This window comes from Nerophis lumbriciformis, linkage group LG26 (genome assembly GCF_033978685.3).
Source record: "Nerophis lumbriciformis linkage group LG26, RoL_Nlum_v2.1, whole genome shotgun sequence".
Taxonomy (NCBI): domain Eukaryota; kingdom Metazoa; phylum Chordata; class Actinopteri; order Syngnathiformes; family Syngnathidae; genus Nerophis; species Nerophis lumbriciformis.
Genome location: NC_084573.2, coordinates 34,405,001 through 34,422,500, shown reverse-complemented (window position 1 = coordinate 34,422,500; position 17,500 = coordinate 34,405,001). Strand labels below are relative to the sequence as shown.

At 41.3% G+C, this 17,500-nt stretch overlaps 1 protein-coding gene across 4 annotated transcripts in view; it reads left to right on the top strand.

Moving 5' to 3' along the window:
* rd3 (retinal degeneration 3, GUCY2D regulator) overlaps positions 1 to 17,500 on the top strand; it is a 36,389-nt gene that overhangs the window by 9,803 nt on the left and 9,086 nt on the right. Inside the window, exon 2 of one of the 4 annotated variants that reach the window (XM_061987000.2) lies at positions 17,399 to 17,481. The exons of 2 other annotated variants lie outside the window; for them this stretch is intronic. The gene's annotated coding sequence lies outside the window, so the exon portion shown is untranslated. Of the gene's footprint in view, positions 1 to 17,398; positions 17,482 to 17,500 lie in introns of those variants that run through there. One more of the 4 variants, XM_061987001.2, reaches the window with a different exon arrangement.

Genomic DNA, 17,500 nt, shown 5'->3' with positions numbered 1-17,500 from the left:
TCGTGTCGGCTTCAAACTAGCACAGGAGAGAGATTGAAGCCTTCTCATTAAAAGTTGACCAAAGAGTTTTAATTACTGCTCCGGTTTGGATTTTATTTGCCGTCAAAGTCGGTTTCCGTCCATCGCTGCTTGCAGCTTTAATTATTATTATTATTATTCCGCCGCCTCTTTGAGCTGTAATTTGACCTCCTTAACATGCTTCAAAACTCACCATATTTGAGACACACATCAGGACTGGCGAAAATTGCCATCTAATCAAAAAACCAAACCCCAAAACTCAAAATTGCGCTCTAGCGCCCCCTAGGAAAAAACACAGACAAAACTGCTTGTAACTTCCGGTAGGAATGTCGTAGAGACATAAAACAAAAACCTGACTTAGACCTACATTTCATACATTGACATCCTTCAGCAAAAATTAACAGGAAGTTGGCAATTCCCCCTTCAAAACAAAAGTTTACTAAAAACAGTCACTTTTGCCTCTTTGAGCTGTAATTTGACCCCCTTAACATGCTTCAAAACTCACCAAACTGGACACACACATCAGGACTAGCAAGAATTGCGATCTAATTAAAAAAAAACCCAACCCCAAAACTCAAAATTGCGCTCTAGCGCCCCCTAGGAAGAAAACACAGACACAACTGCTCCTAGGAAGAAAACTCATACAAAACTGCCTGTAACTTCCAGTAGGAATGTCTTAGAGACATGAAACAAAAACCTCTATGTAGGTCTCACTTAGACCTAAATTTCATATATTGACAACCCCCAGCAAAAATCGACAGGAAGTTTGCGATTCCCCCTTCAAAACAAAAGTTTTGTAAAAACCGGTCACCGTTTTCCAAACATCTCCTCTGAGCGCGTTTGTCGTGTCGGCTTCAAACTAGCACAGGAGAGAGATTGAAGCCTTCTGATTAAAAGTTGACCAAAGAGTTTTAATTACTGCTCCGGTTTGGATTTTATGTGCCGTCAAAGTCGGTCCCGTCCATCGCTGCTTGCAGCTTTAATTATTATTATCATTCCACCGCCTCTTTGAGCTGTAATTTGACCCCCTTAACATGCTTCAAAACTCACCATATTTGACACACACATCAGGACCGGCGAAAATTGCCATCTAATCAAAAAAACAAACCCCAAAACTCAAAATTGCGCTCTAGCGCCCCCTAGGAAAAAACACAGACAAAACTTCTTGTAACTTCCTTTAGGAATGTCGTAGAGACATAAAACAAACCCTCTATGTAGGTCTGACTTAGACCTAGATTTCATACATTGACATCCTTCAGCAAAAATCAACAGGAAGTTGGCAATTCCCCCTTCAAAATAAAAGTTTACTAAAAACAGTCACTTTTGCCTCTTTGAGCTGTAATTTGACCCCCTTAACATGCTTCAAAACTCACCAAACTGAACACACACATTAGGACTGGCAAAAATTGCGATCTAATAAAAAAAAAAACAACCCCAAAATTCAAAATTGCGCTCTAGCGCCCCCTAGGAAAAAAAGACAGACACAACTGCTCCTAAGAAGAAAACTCTGACAAAACTGCCTTTAACTTCCAGTACGAATGTCTTAGAGACATGAAACAAAAACCTCTATGTAGGTCTCACTTAGACCTAAATTTCATATATTGACAACCCCCAGCAAAAATCGACAGGAAGTTTGCAATTCCCCCTTCAAAACAAAAGTTTTCAAACATTATCTCCTCTGAGCGCGTTTGTCGTGTCGGCTTCAAACTAGCACAGGAGAGAGATTGAACCCTTCTGATTTAAAAGTTGACCAAAGAGTTTTAATTACTGCTCCGGTTTGGATTTTATGTGCCGTCAAAGTCGGTCCCGTCCATCGCTGCTTGCAGCTTTAATTGTTATTTTAGTACTGCCTTTGATGCAGAGTAGATTTCTTTCTTCTGTTGGGTGAGGCACTGTTTTATTTATTTGTTCCAGTCTGTCCCGTCTGTTTTCTCAACCAAAATGTCAAGTTTTGATAAGCACCCACCCTTCATTTGATACTTTTAAAACCACCTGCCAGGTTTGGGTAAATAGCTCTCACTATTTGCTGTGTGCAACATGGTGAAGACTTCTATGCTCAAAGGGACAACTTTGAAAAATAGGGAAACTCTACCCTCTAGCGGTGAGTTTGTGTAAGAGCACACTGCCTTTTTTTTATTTTTACTTGCATGCAAACAGCCAAGGGCGTAGCGCCAAATTCTAGGACCTCCCCCCCCCCAAAAAAAAATAAAAAATAAATAACATTAATAAAAATGAATAAAAATGAATAAATTAATTAAAATAAAATCCTGAGCTGCCACCTTAACGTGGTAGAGGAGTTAGAGTGTACCAATGATCCGGGAAGTTATGTTGTCTGGGGGCTCCTATGGCCCCTGGTAGGGTCTCCCGAGTGTCAGGTCCAAACACTGATGACATCTAATAATCAGACAAGAAGCAAGGAATCAAGCAGAGACAGAGTTCAATTTAGCTCATGGGCTGTATTCTAGTTACAGATCCAAACTACGTTCTAAAAGTCAAGCCCGTGCGCCTCCTCTATTTATTTGGAAGGTCCCTATTACATCACTGAAGCTGTCGCTGAGGGAAGGGGGTAATCTCGAAAACTCCAGTTAGACATAATATATGATTATAGAATAAGTTAGTTGACGCAGGTCATATCGCCTTGTCTCTGCTCTGTCTGCGTCTCGGCGGTGTTCAGCCTTGGCCGTCAGCAGGCCGAGTCTGGACACAACACTGATAAAGACAACTGGCAATCTTTCGGATTACAAAAATACCACTTCAGCACAATTGACAATCATTTATATCAACGACCCTTAAGCATAAAGTTATGATGATAATATATACATAATTATTCTCACACCGAGACAAACCGGTCCGAGTTGATGAACCACACAAAGAGCAGCTCGAAGACCTTTATGGAAAGGCAAAACCAAGGACCCAGATTTCCCCGGCCTGGACACGGGTCACCGAGGACCACCACCTCTGGAGGTGGGGCTCGATGGCGAGCGCCTGTCCCCAGCCCGAAAAGGCAACATGCCCTCTTTTTGAGTGGTGAGCCCATTAGAGGGGGTGTAGAGCAGTGGTTCTCAAATGGGGTTATGCATACCCCTGGCGCCCTAGGCAAGATTTTAGGTGGCGCCCCCCCACATCGGCAGTGAAGTGTATATACTCACAAGAAACCGAATAGCTTTGTCTTTGACCTTTTTTTTTACTTAAAGAAAGCAAATTAACAATCAGAATAGTTAACGAGATAAAAAAAAATATGAATAAATAAATGAATGCAAAAAATAAAAAATGAATATATGAAATACAATATTTTTTACATACATATTGCTTAATTAACATTAATGATGTGCACTTTAACAACTAGGCTTACAACTATACCTAATATATAAAGGGGTGGAAAAGTGACTATTACCTGCAGGGCAAACATTAGCTAACCAGAAGGCAATAACAATGTAAACAAAAACACCTGCTTAAAAGATCTAATACAAATGTCCCTGAGGAATGTAAGGTGGGAGTACTGTAATTACCTAACGTTACATTATTATTTTCCATAACAATTTAGCCCCCTCCACAATATTAACCCGACGTTAAAACAGAACTAGCTACTTATTGATTAGCAATTGCCGAATCATGTAACATTAGCTTAATGCTAAAAATCCAGGTTACTATCACGTTCTGTAACAGACAAATAATTTCATGTAGGCTAACGTTACCTACCTGCTACCTCTGTCTTTTTCTCGTTTCTCCTCCTCTTCTTTTCTCTTTTTTCTTCCCTGGGCACCTGACAGTTTTGGCCGTTTTGACATCTTGTGTTGATTTTTTGATGTGGTGACGTCCAAAAAGAGTCATGATACGGGAAGGGAGGGGGCGCACCGTGTAACAAATAATATTTCTATTATATAGGCTTTACTTTGCATTTTAATTAACGTGGGATTATTTTTTGTATTTAGAAATAATAGTACCAACTTTTTTTTTTTTTCTCCAACATTTGTGGCACTGGCGTGGCGCCCCCTGATGGACGGCGCCCTTAGCATTTGCCTATACGGCCTATGCCACGGGCCGGCCCTGCCTGGGGGTACTTGAAGGTATGCCAAGGGGTACGTGAGATTGTTTTTTGAATATTCTAAAAATAACAACAATTCAAAAATCCTTTATAAATATAAATAAAAACATATCTTTTTTTCCAAATAGTTCAAGAAAGACCACTACAAATGAGCAATATTTTGCACTGTTATACAATTTAATAAATCAGAAACTGATGACATAGTGCTGTATTCTACTTCTTTATCTCTTTTTTTCAAACTAAAATGCTTTGCTCTGATTAGGGGGTACTTGAATTAAAAAAAAAATTCACAGGGGGTACATCACTGAAAAAAGGTTGAGAACCACTGGTGTAGAGGACGGGTGCAATGTGGACTGGGCGGCAGCCGAAGACTGAGCCCTTGGTGGTCCGATCCTCGGCTACAGGAGTGAGCTCTTGGAATCATACTTGCCAACCTTGAGACCTCTGAATTCGGGAGATGAGGGGGGTTTGAGGTGGGCGTGGTTTGGTGGTAGCGGGGGTGTATATTGTAGCGTCCTGGAAGAGTTAGTGCTGCAAGGGATTCTGGGTATTTGTTCTGTTGTGTTTATGTTGTGTTACCCTAGGGGGTGGGGGGGGGGGGGGGGGGGTTACCCACATATGCGGTCCTCTCCAAGGTTTCTCATAGTCATTCACATCGACGTCCTACTGGGGTGAGTTTTTCCTTGCCCTTATGTGGGCTCTGTACCGAGGATGTCGTTGTGGCTTGAGCAGCCCTTTGAGACACTTGTGATTTAGGGCTATATAAATAAACATTGATTGATTGATTGATTGTTACGGTGCGGATTCCCGAAATGTGTTTGTCATTCTTGTTTGGTGTGGGTTCACAGTGTGGCGCATATTTGTAACAGTGTTAAAGTTGTTTATACGGCCACCCTCAGTGTGACCTGTATGGCTGTTGACCAAGTATGCTTGGCATTCACTTGTGTGTGTGAAAAGCCGTAGATATAATGTGACTGGGCCGACACGCTGTTTGTATGGAGGAAAAGCGGACGTGACGACAGGTTGTAGAGGACGCTAAAGGCAGTGCCTTTAAGGCACACCCCCAATAATGTTGTCCGGGTGGAAATCAGGAGAATGGTTGCCCCGGGAGATTTTCGGCAGGGGAGCTGAAATTTGGGAGTCTCCTGGGAAAATCGGGAGGGTTGGCAAGTATGATTGGAATGTGGAATGTAACCTTGCTATGGGGTTGCCATGATTGGGTATAAAAGCAGCTTCCATGAAATACTCCAGGATGGGGTGAGCAAATTGTCGAACAGTTTAAGAACATTTCTCATTATTGCGAGGAATTTCGGGATTTCACCATCTACGGTCCGTAATATCATCAAAAGGTTCAGAGAGTCTGGAGAAATCACTGCAGGTAAGCAGCAAGGTCGAAAACCAACATTGAATGCCCGGGACATTTGATTTCTCAGGCGGTATTGAATGGAAAAAGCGACATCAGTGTGTAAAGGATATCACCACATGGGCTCAGGAACACTTCACTGGCAGTAACTACAGTCCGTCGCTACATCTGTAAGTGCGAGTTAAAACTATACTATGCAAAGCGAAAGCTATTTATCAACAACACCCAGAAACGCCCCCGGCTTCACTGGGCCCGAGCTCATCTAAGATGGACTGATGCAAAGTGGAAAAGTGTTCTGTGGTCTGACGAGTCCACATTTCAAATTGTTTTTGGAAACTGTGGACGTCGTGTCCTCCGGACCAAAGAGGAAAAGAACCATCCAGAACCATCAAGCAAGAATGGGAAAGAATTCCACCTGAAAAGCTTAAAAAATGTGTCTCCTCAGTTCCCAAACGTTTACTGAGTGTTGTTAAAAGGAAAGGCCATGTAACACAGTGGTAAAAACGCCCCTGTGCCAACTTTTTTGCAATGTGTTGCTGCCATTAAATTCTAAGTTAATTATTATTTGCGAGAAAAAAAAATTAGTTTCACATTTCAAACATGAAACATCTTGTCTTTGCAGTCTATTCAATTGAATATAAGTTGAAAAGGATTTGCAAATCATTGTATTCTCTTTTTATTTACCATTTACACAACGTGACAACTTCACTGGTTTTGGGTAGAGATGTCCGATAATGGCTTTTTTGCCGATATCCCGATATTGTTCAACTCTTAATTACCGATACCGATATATACAGTCATGGAATTAACACATTATTATGCCTAATTTTGTTGTGATGCCCCGCTGGATGCATTAAACAATGTAACAAGGTTTTCCAAAATAAATCAACTCAAGTTATGGAAAAAAAGTGCCAACATGGCACTGCCATATTTATTATTGACGTCACAAAGTGCATTTTTTTTTTTAACATGCCTCAAAACAGCAGCTTGGAATTTGGGACATGCTCTCCCTGAGAGAGCATGAGGAGGTTGAGGTTTTTGATTGATTGATTGAACATTGCACAGTACATATTCCTTTACAATTGACCACTAAATGGTAACACCCCAATAAGTTTTTCAACTTGTTTAAGTCGGGGTCCACGTTAATCAATTCATGGTAAGGTGGGCGGGGTTGGGGAGGCGGGGTTTAGGGGGGAATGGGGGTGGGGGTGTATATTGTAGCGTCCCGGAAGAGTTAGTGCTGCAAGGGGTTCTGGGTATTTGTTCTGTTGTGTTCATGTTGTGTTACGGTGCGGATGTTCTCCCGAAATGTGTTTGTCATTCTTGTTTGGTGTGGGTTCACAGTGTGGCGCATATTTGTAACAGTGTTAGAGTTGTTTATACGGCCACCCTCAGTGTGACCTGTATGGCTGTTGACCAAGTATGAATTGCATTCACTTGTGTGTGTGTGTGAAAAGCCGTAGATATTATGTGCCTTTAAGGTTTATTGGCGCTCTGTACTTCTCCCTACGTCCGTGTACACAGCGGCGTTTTAAAAAGTCATACATTTTGCTTCTTGAAACGATACAGATAATTTTGAAACCGATACCGATAATTTCCGATATTACATTTTAAAGCATTTATCAGCCGATAACATCGGCAGTCCGATATCGTACATCCCTGAGCAGATGGTGTAAAGGGGAAGGAGCTGCACAGCTTCCAGGAGTAGCCGCCCTCACACCCCACTAAGGAAGTGGATTCAAGGCGCCGTATGTAGTTGGAGGGAGGAGCGTTTGACCCACGACCACAACGGCCGAGTCATACCAAAGACTATAAAAATGGGAGCCATTACCTCCCTGCTTGGCACTCAGCATCAAGGGTTGGAATTGGGGGTTGAATCACCAAAAATGATTCCCGGGCGTGGCCACCGCTGCTGCTCACTGCTCCCCTCACCTCCCAGGGGGTGATCAAGGGTGAAGAGTCAAATGCAGAGAATAATTTCGCCACACCTAGTGTGTGTGTGTGACTATCATAGGTACTTGGGGACGGCGTGGCGGGGTTGGGAGAGTGGCCATGCCAGCAACCTGAGGGTTCCTGGTTCAATACCCACCTTCTACCAACTCGAGTCACGTCCGTTGTGTCCTTGAGCAAGACAAGAGTGGGAGTGGGGGAGGTCTGGAAGAGGGCATCAGCTTCCTCGCTTGATCTGAAGCCAAAGTACTTATGTGTTCCATTTCAAATGATTTCTGTGCTGAGTTTGTAAGCACCGGAGATACGTAAAAATGTTTTTTTTTGGTATGCGAGGTTACGTGAAAAAAAAAAAATGGTGGATCTGTATAGTCCTCATCAAGACCGTTAATATGAGGTGTGACTCAATAAGGGTTTTTCATGAGTGAACTTTGACCCCACACATCATCAGACTAATCAGCTGAGAAGCGATTTACCTACTTTATGTCCACTGTTTTTTTTTGATAGGATACAAAGTTTGACAGTTTTTACCTTGTTGTGAGCTCGACCTTTTGACCTGGAAAGCTCAAAGTTAAATTAAAGTAAATGGGTTATACTCGTATAGCGCTTTTCTACCTTCAAGGTACTCAAAGCGCTTTGACACTACTTCCACATTTACACATTCACACACACACATTCACACTCTGATGGCGGGAGCTGCCGTGCAAGGCGCTAACCACCACCCATCAGGAGCAAGGGTGAAGAGTCTTGCTCAAGGACACAACAGACGTGACTAGGTTGGTAGAAGGGTGGGGATCGAACCAGGAACCCTCAGGTTGCAGGCACGGCCACTCTCCCAACAGCGCCACGCCGTCCCCAAGTACCAATGATTGTCACACACACACACACACAAGGTGTGGCGAAATTATTGACCCATCACCCTTGATCACCACCTGGGAGGTGAGGGAAGCAGTGAGCGGCAGCGGTGGCCACGCCCGGGAATCATTTTTGGTGATTCAACCCCCAATTCCAACCTTTGATGCTGAGTGCCAAGCAGGGAGGTAATGGCTACCATTTTTATAGTCTTTGGTATGACTCGGCCGGGGTTTGAACTCACAACCTACCCATCTCAGGGCGGACACGACGTCATTATCACTCTTTTTTTTTTTTTTTTTGAATGCAGCAAAGCTTTAAAAAATCTTGCCTTCACTTGCCTTTTTGGCACAATGACAACAACAAAAGGCAAGGCATGACTACAAGTTCACACAGCACTGGCTTACTGGCTTACAACTGATCCTGGGTCAGCTCCCGTGATGATGAAGCATAAATACACTACTGCTTGAATCCGGGCCAACCGGGACGCTTTGAGCTTTGGGAGTCACTTTAGGGCAGGGTTTTTCAACCTTTTTGGGGCCAAGGCACATTTTTGTTCATTGAAAAATGCGGAGGCACACCACCAGCAGAAAACATTAAAAAGGTAAACTCGGGAGTTCAGTGTTTTTCAACCACACTAATCTGGTGTGCCGTGGGAGATGATCTAATTTCACCTATTTTGGGTTCAAAATATTTTTTGCAAACCAGTGATTATAGTCTGCAAATGATGTGTTGTTGTTGAGTGTCGGTGCTGTCTAGAGCTCAGGAGAGTAACCGTGTAATACTCTTCCATATCAGTAGGTGGCAGCCGGTAGCTAATTGCTTTGTAGATGTCGGAAACAGCGGGAGGCAGCGTGCAGGTAAAAAGGTGTCTAATGCTTAAACCAAAAATAAACAAAAGGTGAGTGCCCCTAAGAAAAGGCATTGAAGCTTAGGGAAGGCTATGCAGAACGAAACTAAAACTGAACTGGCTACAAAGTACAAACCCCGTTCCCATATGAGTTGGGAAATTGTGTTATATGTAAATATAAACAGAATACAATGATTTGAAAATCCTTTTCAACCCATATTCAGTTGAATGCACTACAAAGACAAGATATTTGATGTTCAAACTCAAATTTTTTTTTTTTGTTACATGGCCTTTCCTTTTAACAACACTCAGTAAACGTTTGGGAACTGAGGAGACACATTTTTGAAGCTTCTCAGGTGGAATTCTCTCCCATTCTTGCTTGATGTACAGCTTAAGTTGTTCAACAGTCCGGGGGTCTCCGTTGTGCTATTTTAGGCTTCATAATGCGCCACACATTTTCAATGGGAGACAGGTCTGGACTACAGGCAGGCCAGTCTAGTACCCGCACTCTTTTACTATGAAGCCACGTTGATGTAACACGTGGCTTGGCATTGTCTTGCTGAAATAAGCAGGGGCGTCCATGTTAACGTTGCTTGGATGGCACCATATGTTGTTCCAAAACCTGTATGTACCTTTCAGCATGAATGGCGCATTCACAGATGTGTAAGTTACCCATGTCTTGGGCACTAATACACCCCCATACCATCACACATGCTGACTTTTCAACTTTGCGCCTATAACAATCCGGATGGTTCTTTTCCTCTTTGGTCCGGAGGACACGACGTCCACAGTTTCCAAAAACAATTTGAAATGTGGACTCGTCAGACCACAGAACACTTTTCCACTTTGTATCAGTCCATCTTAGATGAGCTCAGGCCCAGCGAAGCAGACGGCGTTTCTGGGTGTTGTTGATAAATGGTTTTCGCCTTGCATAGGAGAGTTTTAACTTGCACTTACAGATGTAGCGACCAACTGTAGTTACTGACAGTGGGTTTCTGAAGTGTTCCTGAGCCCATGTGGTGATATCCTTTACACACTGATGTCGCTTGTTGACGCAGTACAGCCTGAGGGATCGAAGGTCACAGGCTTAGCTGCTTACGTGCAGTGATTTCTCCAGATTCTCTGAACCCTTTCATGATATTACGGACCGTAGATGGTGAAATCCCTAAATTCCTTGCAATAGCTGGTTGAGAAAGGTTTTTCTTAAACTGTTCAACAATTTTCTCACGCATTTGTTGACAAAGTGGTGACCCTCGCCCCATCCTTGTTTGTGAATGACTGAGCATTTCATGGAATCTACTTTTATACCCAATCATGGCACCCACCTGTTCCCAATTAGCCTGTTCACCTGTGGGATGTTCCAAATAAGTGTTTGATGAGCATTCCTCAACTTTATCAGTATTTATTGCCACCTTTCCCAACTTCTTTGTCACATGTTGCTGGCATCAAATTCTAAAGTTAATGATTATTTGCAAAAAAAAAAAAAGTAATCAGTTTGAACATCAAATATATTGTCTTTGTAGCATATTCAACTGAATATGGGTTGAAAATGATTTGCAAATCATTGTATTCCGTTTATATTTACATCTAACACAGTTTCTCAACTCATATGGAAACGGGGTTTGTAAACAAAAACAGAATGCTGGACGACAGCAAAGACTTACTGTGGGGCAAAGACGGCGTCCACAAAGTACATCCGAACATGACATGACAATCAACAATGTCCCCACTAAGAAGGATGAAAACAACTGAAATATTCTTGATTTCTAAAACAAAGTAGATGCGGGAAATATCGCTTAAAGGAAGACATGAAACTGCTACAGGAAAATACCAAAAAAAGAGAAAAAGCCACCAAAATAGGAGCGCAAGACAAGAACTAAAACACTACACACAGGAAAACAGCAATAAACTCCAACTAAGTCAGGGTGTGATGTGTCAGGTGGTGACAGTACACCTACTTTGAGACAAGAGCTATAGTGATGCATGCTTGGTTATGGTTTAAAGTCATATCCAACAATTGTGACAACGACTTTTTACTGTCAACTGAGTTTCGTTTTTTAATGATTTCTGCTGGTGGTGTGACTCCGCATTTTTTTCAACGCAAAAAATGTGCCTTGGATCAAAAAAGGTTGAAAAACACTGCGGTAGTTGATATTGACAGTAAAAAGTCGTTGTTGCAATTGTTTGATATAAATTCAAACCATAACCAAGCATGCATCACTATAGCTCTTGTCTCAAAGTAGGTGTACTGTCACCACCTGTCACATCACGCCCTGACTTATTTGGACTTTTTTGCTGTTTTCCTGTGTGTAGTGTTTTACTTCTTGTCTTGTGCTCCTATTTTGGTGGCTTTTTCTGTTTTGTTGGTATTTTCCTGTAGCAGTTTCATGTCTTCCTTTTGAGCGATATTCCCCGCACCTGCTTTGTTTTAGCAATCAAGACTATTTCAGTTGTGCGGACGCTATCCTTCTTAGTGGGGACATTGTTGATTGTCATGTCATGTACGGATGTACATTGTGGACGCCGTCTTTGCTCCACAGTAAGTCTTTGCTGTCGTCCAGCATTCTGTTTTTGTTTACTTTGTAGCCAGTTCTGTTTCAGTTTCGTTTTCCATAGCCATACCTAAGCTTCAATGCCTTTTCTTAGGCGCACTCACCTTTTTGTTTATTTTTGGTTTAAGCATTAGACACATTGTTTACAAAGCAATTAGCTACCTGATATGGAAGAGTATTACACGGTTACTCTGCCGAGCTTTAGACAACACCGACACTCAACAACAACACATCATTTCAGGTTATAAATACTTGCTTGCATAAAATATTTTTAACCCAAATAGGTGAAATGACATCATCTCTCACGGCACACCAGACTGTATCTCACGGCACACAAGTGTGCCGCGGCACGGTGGTTGGAAAAACACGGCTTTAGGGGATTAGCGCTGGTCATGTCAGGCTCCTAAGGAAAGAGCTCGCCTTCCCATCTGTTCCCCTCAAGCTGGGCGGACATGTTGACGCTTAGCGGGTCTCCATCTCGCGGGTCGCATATTTTTCGGCCCCGTGCTGAACTTCATAGTTTATCATAGCTGTGGGCTAAATGGAGTTTGAGACCCCTGGTGTGCAGTAATACTGGAGGCAACACGTGCCGTGGAATCTAGTCATTGCCATGGCAACCCCTGCATATGTGTACTGTAATATTGGTGGACCTGCCAGGACATGTGTGTGTGTGTGTGTGTGTGTGTGTTTTGGCAATGCTTACTTAATGGGGACATCGCTCTGTTTACACAGTCACCTTTAGGGGACCTCTGACGGTATGGGGACAAAAAAACAGGTCCCCTAAAGGGCAACCTTTTTACGTGATAGTCAGATCCATTCTTGAAAAGTGAAACATTTGTTATCCTGGCATTAATAGTACTGTGATTCTGTATGGTATCCTTAGTAAAAACCAGGCCCGGCCCTAACCAATCTGGCGCCCTAGGCAAGGTTTTAGGTGGCGCCCCCCCACCTTTTTTTTTTTTTTTTTTTTACTTACAACTATACCTAATATATAAAGGGGTGGAAAAGTGACTATTACCTGCAGGGCAAACATTAGCTAACCAGAAGGCAATAACAATGTAAACAAAAAACGCCTGCTTAAAATATCTAATACAAATGTCCCTGAGGAATGTAAGGTGGGAGTACTGTAATTACCTAACGTTACATTATTATTTTCCATAACAATTTAGCCCCCTCCACAATATTAACCCGACGTTAAAACAGAACTAGCTATTTATTGATTAGCAATTGCCGAATCATGTAACATTAGCTTAATGCTAAAAATCCAGGTTACTATCACATTCTGTAACAGACAAATAATTTCATGTAGGCTAACGTTACCTACCTGCTACCTCTGTCTTTTCTCGTTTCTCCTCCTCTTCTTTTCTCTTTTTTCTTCCCTGGGCACCTGACAGTTTTGGCCGTTTTGACATCTTGTGTTGATTTTTTTGATGTGGTGACGTCCAAAAAGAGTCATGATACGGGAAGGGAGGGGGCGCACCGTGCGGGGGGAGGGGGGGGGGGGGGGCGTAATGTTGTAGCAAATAATATTTCTATTAAATAGGCTTTACTTTATATTTTAATTAACGTGGGATTATTTTTTGTATTTAGAAATAATAGCACCAACTTTTTTTTTTTTTTTTTTTTTTCTCTCTCCAACATTTGTGGCACTGGTGTGGCGCCCCCTGATGGACGGCGCCCTTAGCATTTGCCTATACGGCCTATGCCACGGGCCGGCCCTGGTTAAAACTAATATATTTTTCCAAAAACAAAATCTGGTTTAGTGTTCCTTAGGATGACATTTCCATACAGCATGATTATAAAACATTATTACCTTAGACCAGTGGTTCTTAACCTTGTTGGAGGTAGCGAACCCCACCAGTTTCATATGCACATTCACCGAACCCTTTAGTGAAAAATAAAATGTTGATTTTTTTTTTTCAAATTCAAGACAAAATTATATGTTTTTGGTAACACTTTAGTATGGGGAACATATTCTAAGTAACAAAGACTTAATTTAGAGTTTTTTGGACACTAGGGGAACATATTCTAAGTAACAAAGACTTAATTTAGAGTTATTTGGACACTAGGGGAACATATTCTAAGTAACAAAGACTTAATTTAGAGTTATTTGGACACTAGGGGAACATATTCTAAGTAACAAAGACTTAATTTAGAGTTTTTTGGACACTAGGGGAACATATTCTAAGTAACAAAGACTTAATTTAGAGTTTTTTGGACACTAGGGGAACATATTCTAAGTAACAAAGACTTAATTTAGAGTTATTTGGACACTAGGGGAACATATTCTAAGTAACAAAGACTTAATTTAGAGTTTTTTGGACACTAGGGGAACATATTCTAAGTAACACATACTTAATTTAGAGTTATTTGGACACTAGGGGAACATATTCTAAGTAACAAAGACTTAATTTACCCACATATGCGGTCCTCTCCAAGGTTTCTCATAGTCATTCACATCGACGTCCCACTGGGGTGAGTTTTTCCTTGCCCTTATGTGGGCTATACCGAGGATGTCGTTGTGGCTTGTGCAGCCCTTTGAGACACTTGTGATTTAGGGCTATATAAATAAACATTGATTGATTGATAATTTAGAGTTATTTGGACACTAGGGGAACATATTCTAAGTAACAAAGACTTAATTTAGAGTTATTTGGACACTAGGGGAACATATTCTAAGTAACAAAGACTTCATTTAGAGTTATTTGGACACTAGGGGAACATATTCTAAGTAACAAAGACTCAATTTAGAGTTATTTGGACACTAAGGGAACATATTCTAAGTAACAAAGACTTAATTTAGAGTTATTTGGACACTAGGGGAACATATTCTAAGTAACAAAGACTTAATTTAGAGTTATTTGGACACTAGGGGAACATATTCTAAGCAACAAAGACTTAATTTAGAGTTATTTGGACACTAGGGGAACATATTCTAAGTAACAAAGACTTAATTTAGAGTTTTTTGGACACTAGGGGAACATATTCTAAGTAACAAAGACTTCATTTAGAGTTTTTTGGACACTAGGGGAACATATTCTAAGTAACAAAGACTTAATTTAGAGTTATTTGGACACTAGGGGAACATATTCTAAGCAACAAAGACTTAATTTAGAGTTATTTGGACACTAGGGGAACATATTCTAAGTAACAAAGACTTCATTTAGAGTTATTTGGACACTAGGGGAACATATTCTAAGTAACAAAGACTTAATTTAGAGTTATTTGGACACTAGGGGAACATATTCTAAGTAACAAAGACTTAATTTAGAGTTATTTGGACACTAGGGGAACATATTCTAAGTAACAAAGACTTAATTTAGAGTTTTTTGGACACTAGGGGAACATATTCTAAGTAATAAAGACTTAATTTAGAGTTATTTGGACACTAGGGGAACATATTCTAAGCAACAAAGACTTAATTTAGAGTTATTTGGACACTAGGGGAACATATTCTAAGTAACAAAGACTTAATTTAGAGTTATTTGGACACTAGGGGAACATATTCTAAGTAACAAAGACTTCATTTAGAGTTATTTGGTTAGGGTTAGGGTTAGGGTTAGAGGGTTAGGGTTATAATAAGGCCATGCCGAATAAGGCATTAATAAGTACTTAATAATGACTAGTTAAGAGCCAATATGTTACTAATTTGCATGTTAATAAGCAACTAATTAATGGTGAATATGTTCCCCATACTAAAGTGTTACCATGTTTTAATACTGGTGCACAAAATGAAGCGTGCATGAACATCACCTTGTTCAAACAACAAAACCAACACAGTGCATAAACTCACAACAAATTACACACCTGCAAATCAGTCTGACTTCTGCTGTTGCCGTATCCGTAATACGCCGATAGGGAGAAGTTTTTATTTACACACGATGAGTCGGGTGTGTCTCGACCTCCGCCGAACCCCTGAGCCCGACTCACTGAACCCCAAGGGTTCCATCGAACCCAGGGTAAGAACCACTGCCTTAAAGTATGATTCACATTCAGAATGTTCCATCCTTCTCTATATGGTAGTTGGAGTTGCAGACAACTTCATTACTGCTAAATTTAAGTGGTGAAACTTCCTATAAGAGGACAGTTGTAGTGCTGTATTCTGACCATCATGTCATATTTCATTTCAACGTTTTTTTTTTTTAAATGGTCCTCAGTAGTCACGTACAAACCCCGTTTCCATATGAGTTGGGAAATTGTGTTCGATGTAAATATAAACGGAATACAATGATTTGCAAATCCTTTTCAACCCATATTCAGTTGAATATGCTACAAAGACAACATATTTGATGTTCAAACTCATAAACCTTTTTTTTTTTTTTTTGCAAATAATCATTAACTTTAGAATTTGATGCCAGCAACACGTGACAAAGAAGTTGAGAAAGGTGGCAATAAATACTGATAAAGTTGAGAAATGCTCATCAAACACTTATTTGGAACATCCCACAGGTGAACAGGCAAATTGGGAACAGGTGGGTGCCATGATTGGGTATAAAAGTAGATTCCATCAAAATGCTCAGTCATTCACAAACAAGGATGGGGCGAGGGTCACCACTTTGTCAACAAATGCGTGAGCAAATTGTTGAACAGTTTAAGAAAAACCTTTCTCCACCAGCTATTGCAAGGAATTTAGGGATTTCACCATCTACGGTCCGTAATATCATCAAAGGGTTCAGAGAATCTGGAGAAATCACTGCACGTAAGCAGCTAAGCCCCGTGACCTTCGATCCCTCAGGCTGTACTGCATCAACAAGCGACATCGGTGTGTAAAGGATATCACCACATGGGCTCAGGAACACTTCAGAAACCCGCTGTCAGTAACTACAGTTGGTCGCTACATCTGTAAGTGCAAGTTAAAACTCTCCTATGCAAGGCGAAAACCGTTTATCAACAACACCCAGAAACGCCGTCGGCTTCGCTGGGCCTGAGTTCATCTAAGAAGGACTGATACAAAGTGGAAAAGTGTTCTGTGGTCTGACAAGTCCACATTTCAAATTGTTTTTGTAAACTGTGGACGTCGTGTCCTCCGGACCAAAGAGGAAAAGAACAATCCGGATTGTTATAGGCGCAAAGTTGAAAAGCCAGCATCTGTGATGGTATGGGGGTGTATTAGTGCCCAAGACATGGGTAACTTACAAATTTGTGAAGGCGCCATTCATGCTGAAAGGTACATACAGGTTTTGGAGCAACATATGTTGCCATCCAAGCAACGCTACCATGGACGCCCCTGCTTATTTCAGCAAGACAATGGCAAGCCACGTGTTACATCAACGTGGCTTCATAGTAAAGGAGTGCGGGTACTAGATTGGCCTGCCTGTAGTCCATTGAAAATGTGTGGTGCATTATGAAGCCTAAAATACCACAGCGGAGACCCCCGGCCTGTTGAACAACTTAAGCTGTACATCAAGCAAGAATGGGAAAGAATTCCACCTGAGAAGCTTAAAAAATGTGTCTCCTCAGTTCCCAAACATTGTTGTTACAGTGTTACAACAACAGTGTTGTTAAAAGGAAAGGCCATGTAACACAGTGGTGAACATGCCCTTTCCCAACTACTTTGGCACGTGTTGCAGCCATGAAATTCCAAGTTAATTATTATTTGCAAAAAAAAAAAAAAAGTTTATGAGTTTGAACATCAAATATCTTGTCTTTGTAGTGCATTCAACTGAATATGGGTTGTAAAGGATTTGCAAATCATTGTATTCCGTTTATATTTACATCTAACACAATTTCCCAACTCATATGGAAACGGGGTTTGTATCTGTCATCAACAGAACCTTCATGTTGCTCCGATCCAGAAGCACATCGCTGGAACGCTTTTCTTTCGCAGAGCATCTCATCACGCAGGCGTTTACGGGTCAGTGGCACTCATTTTG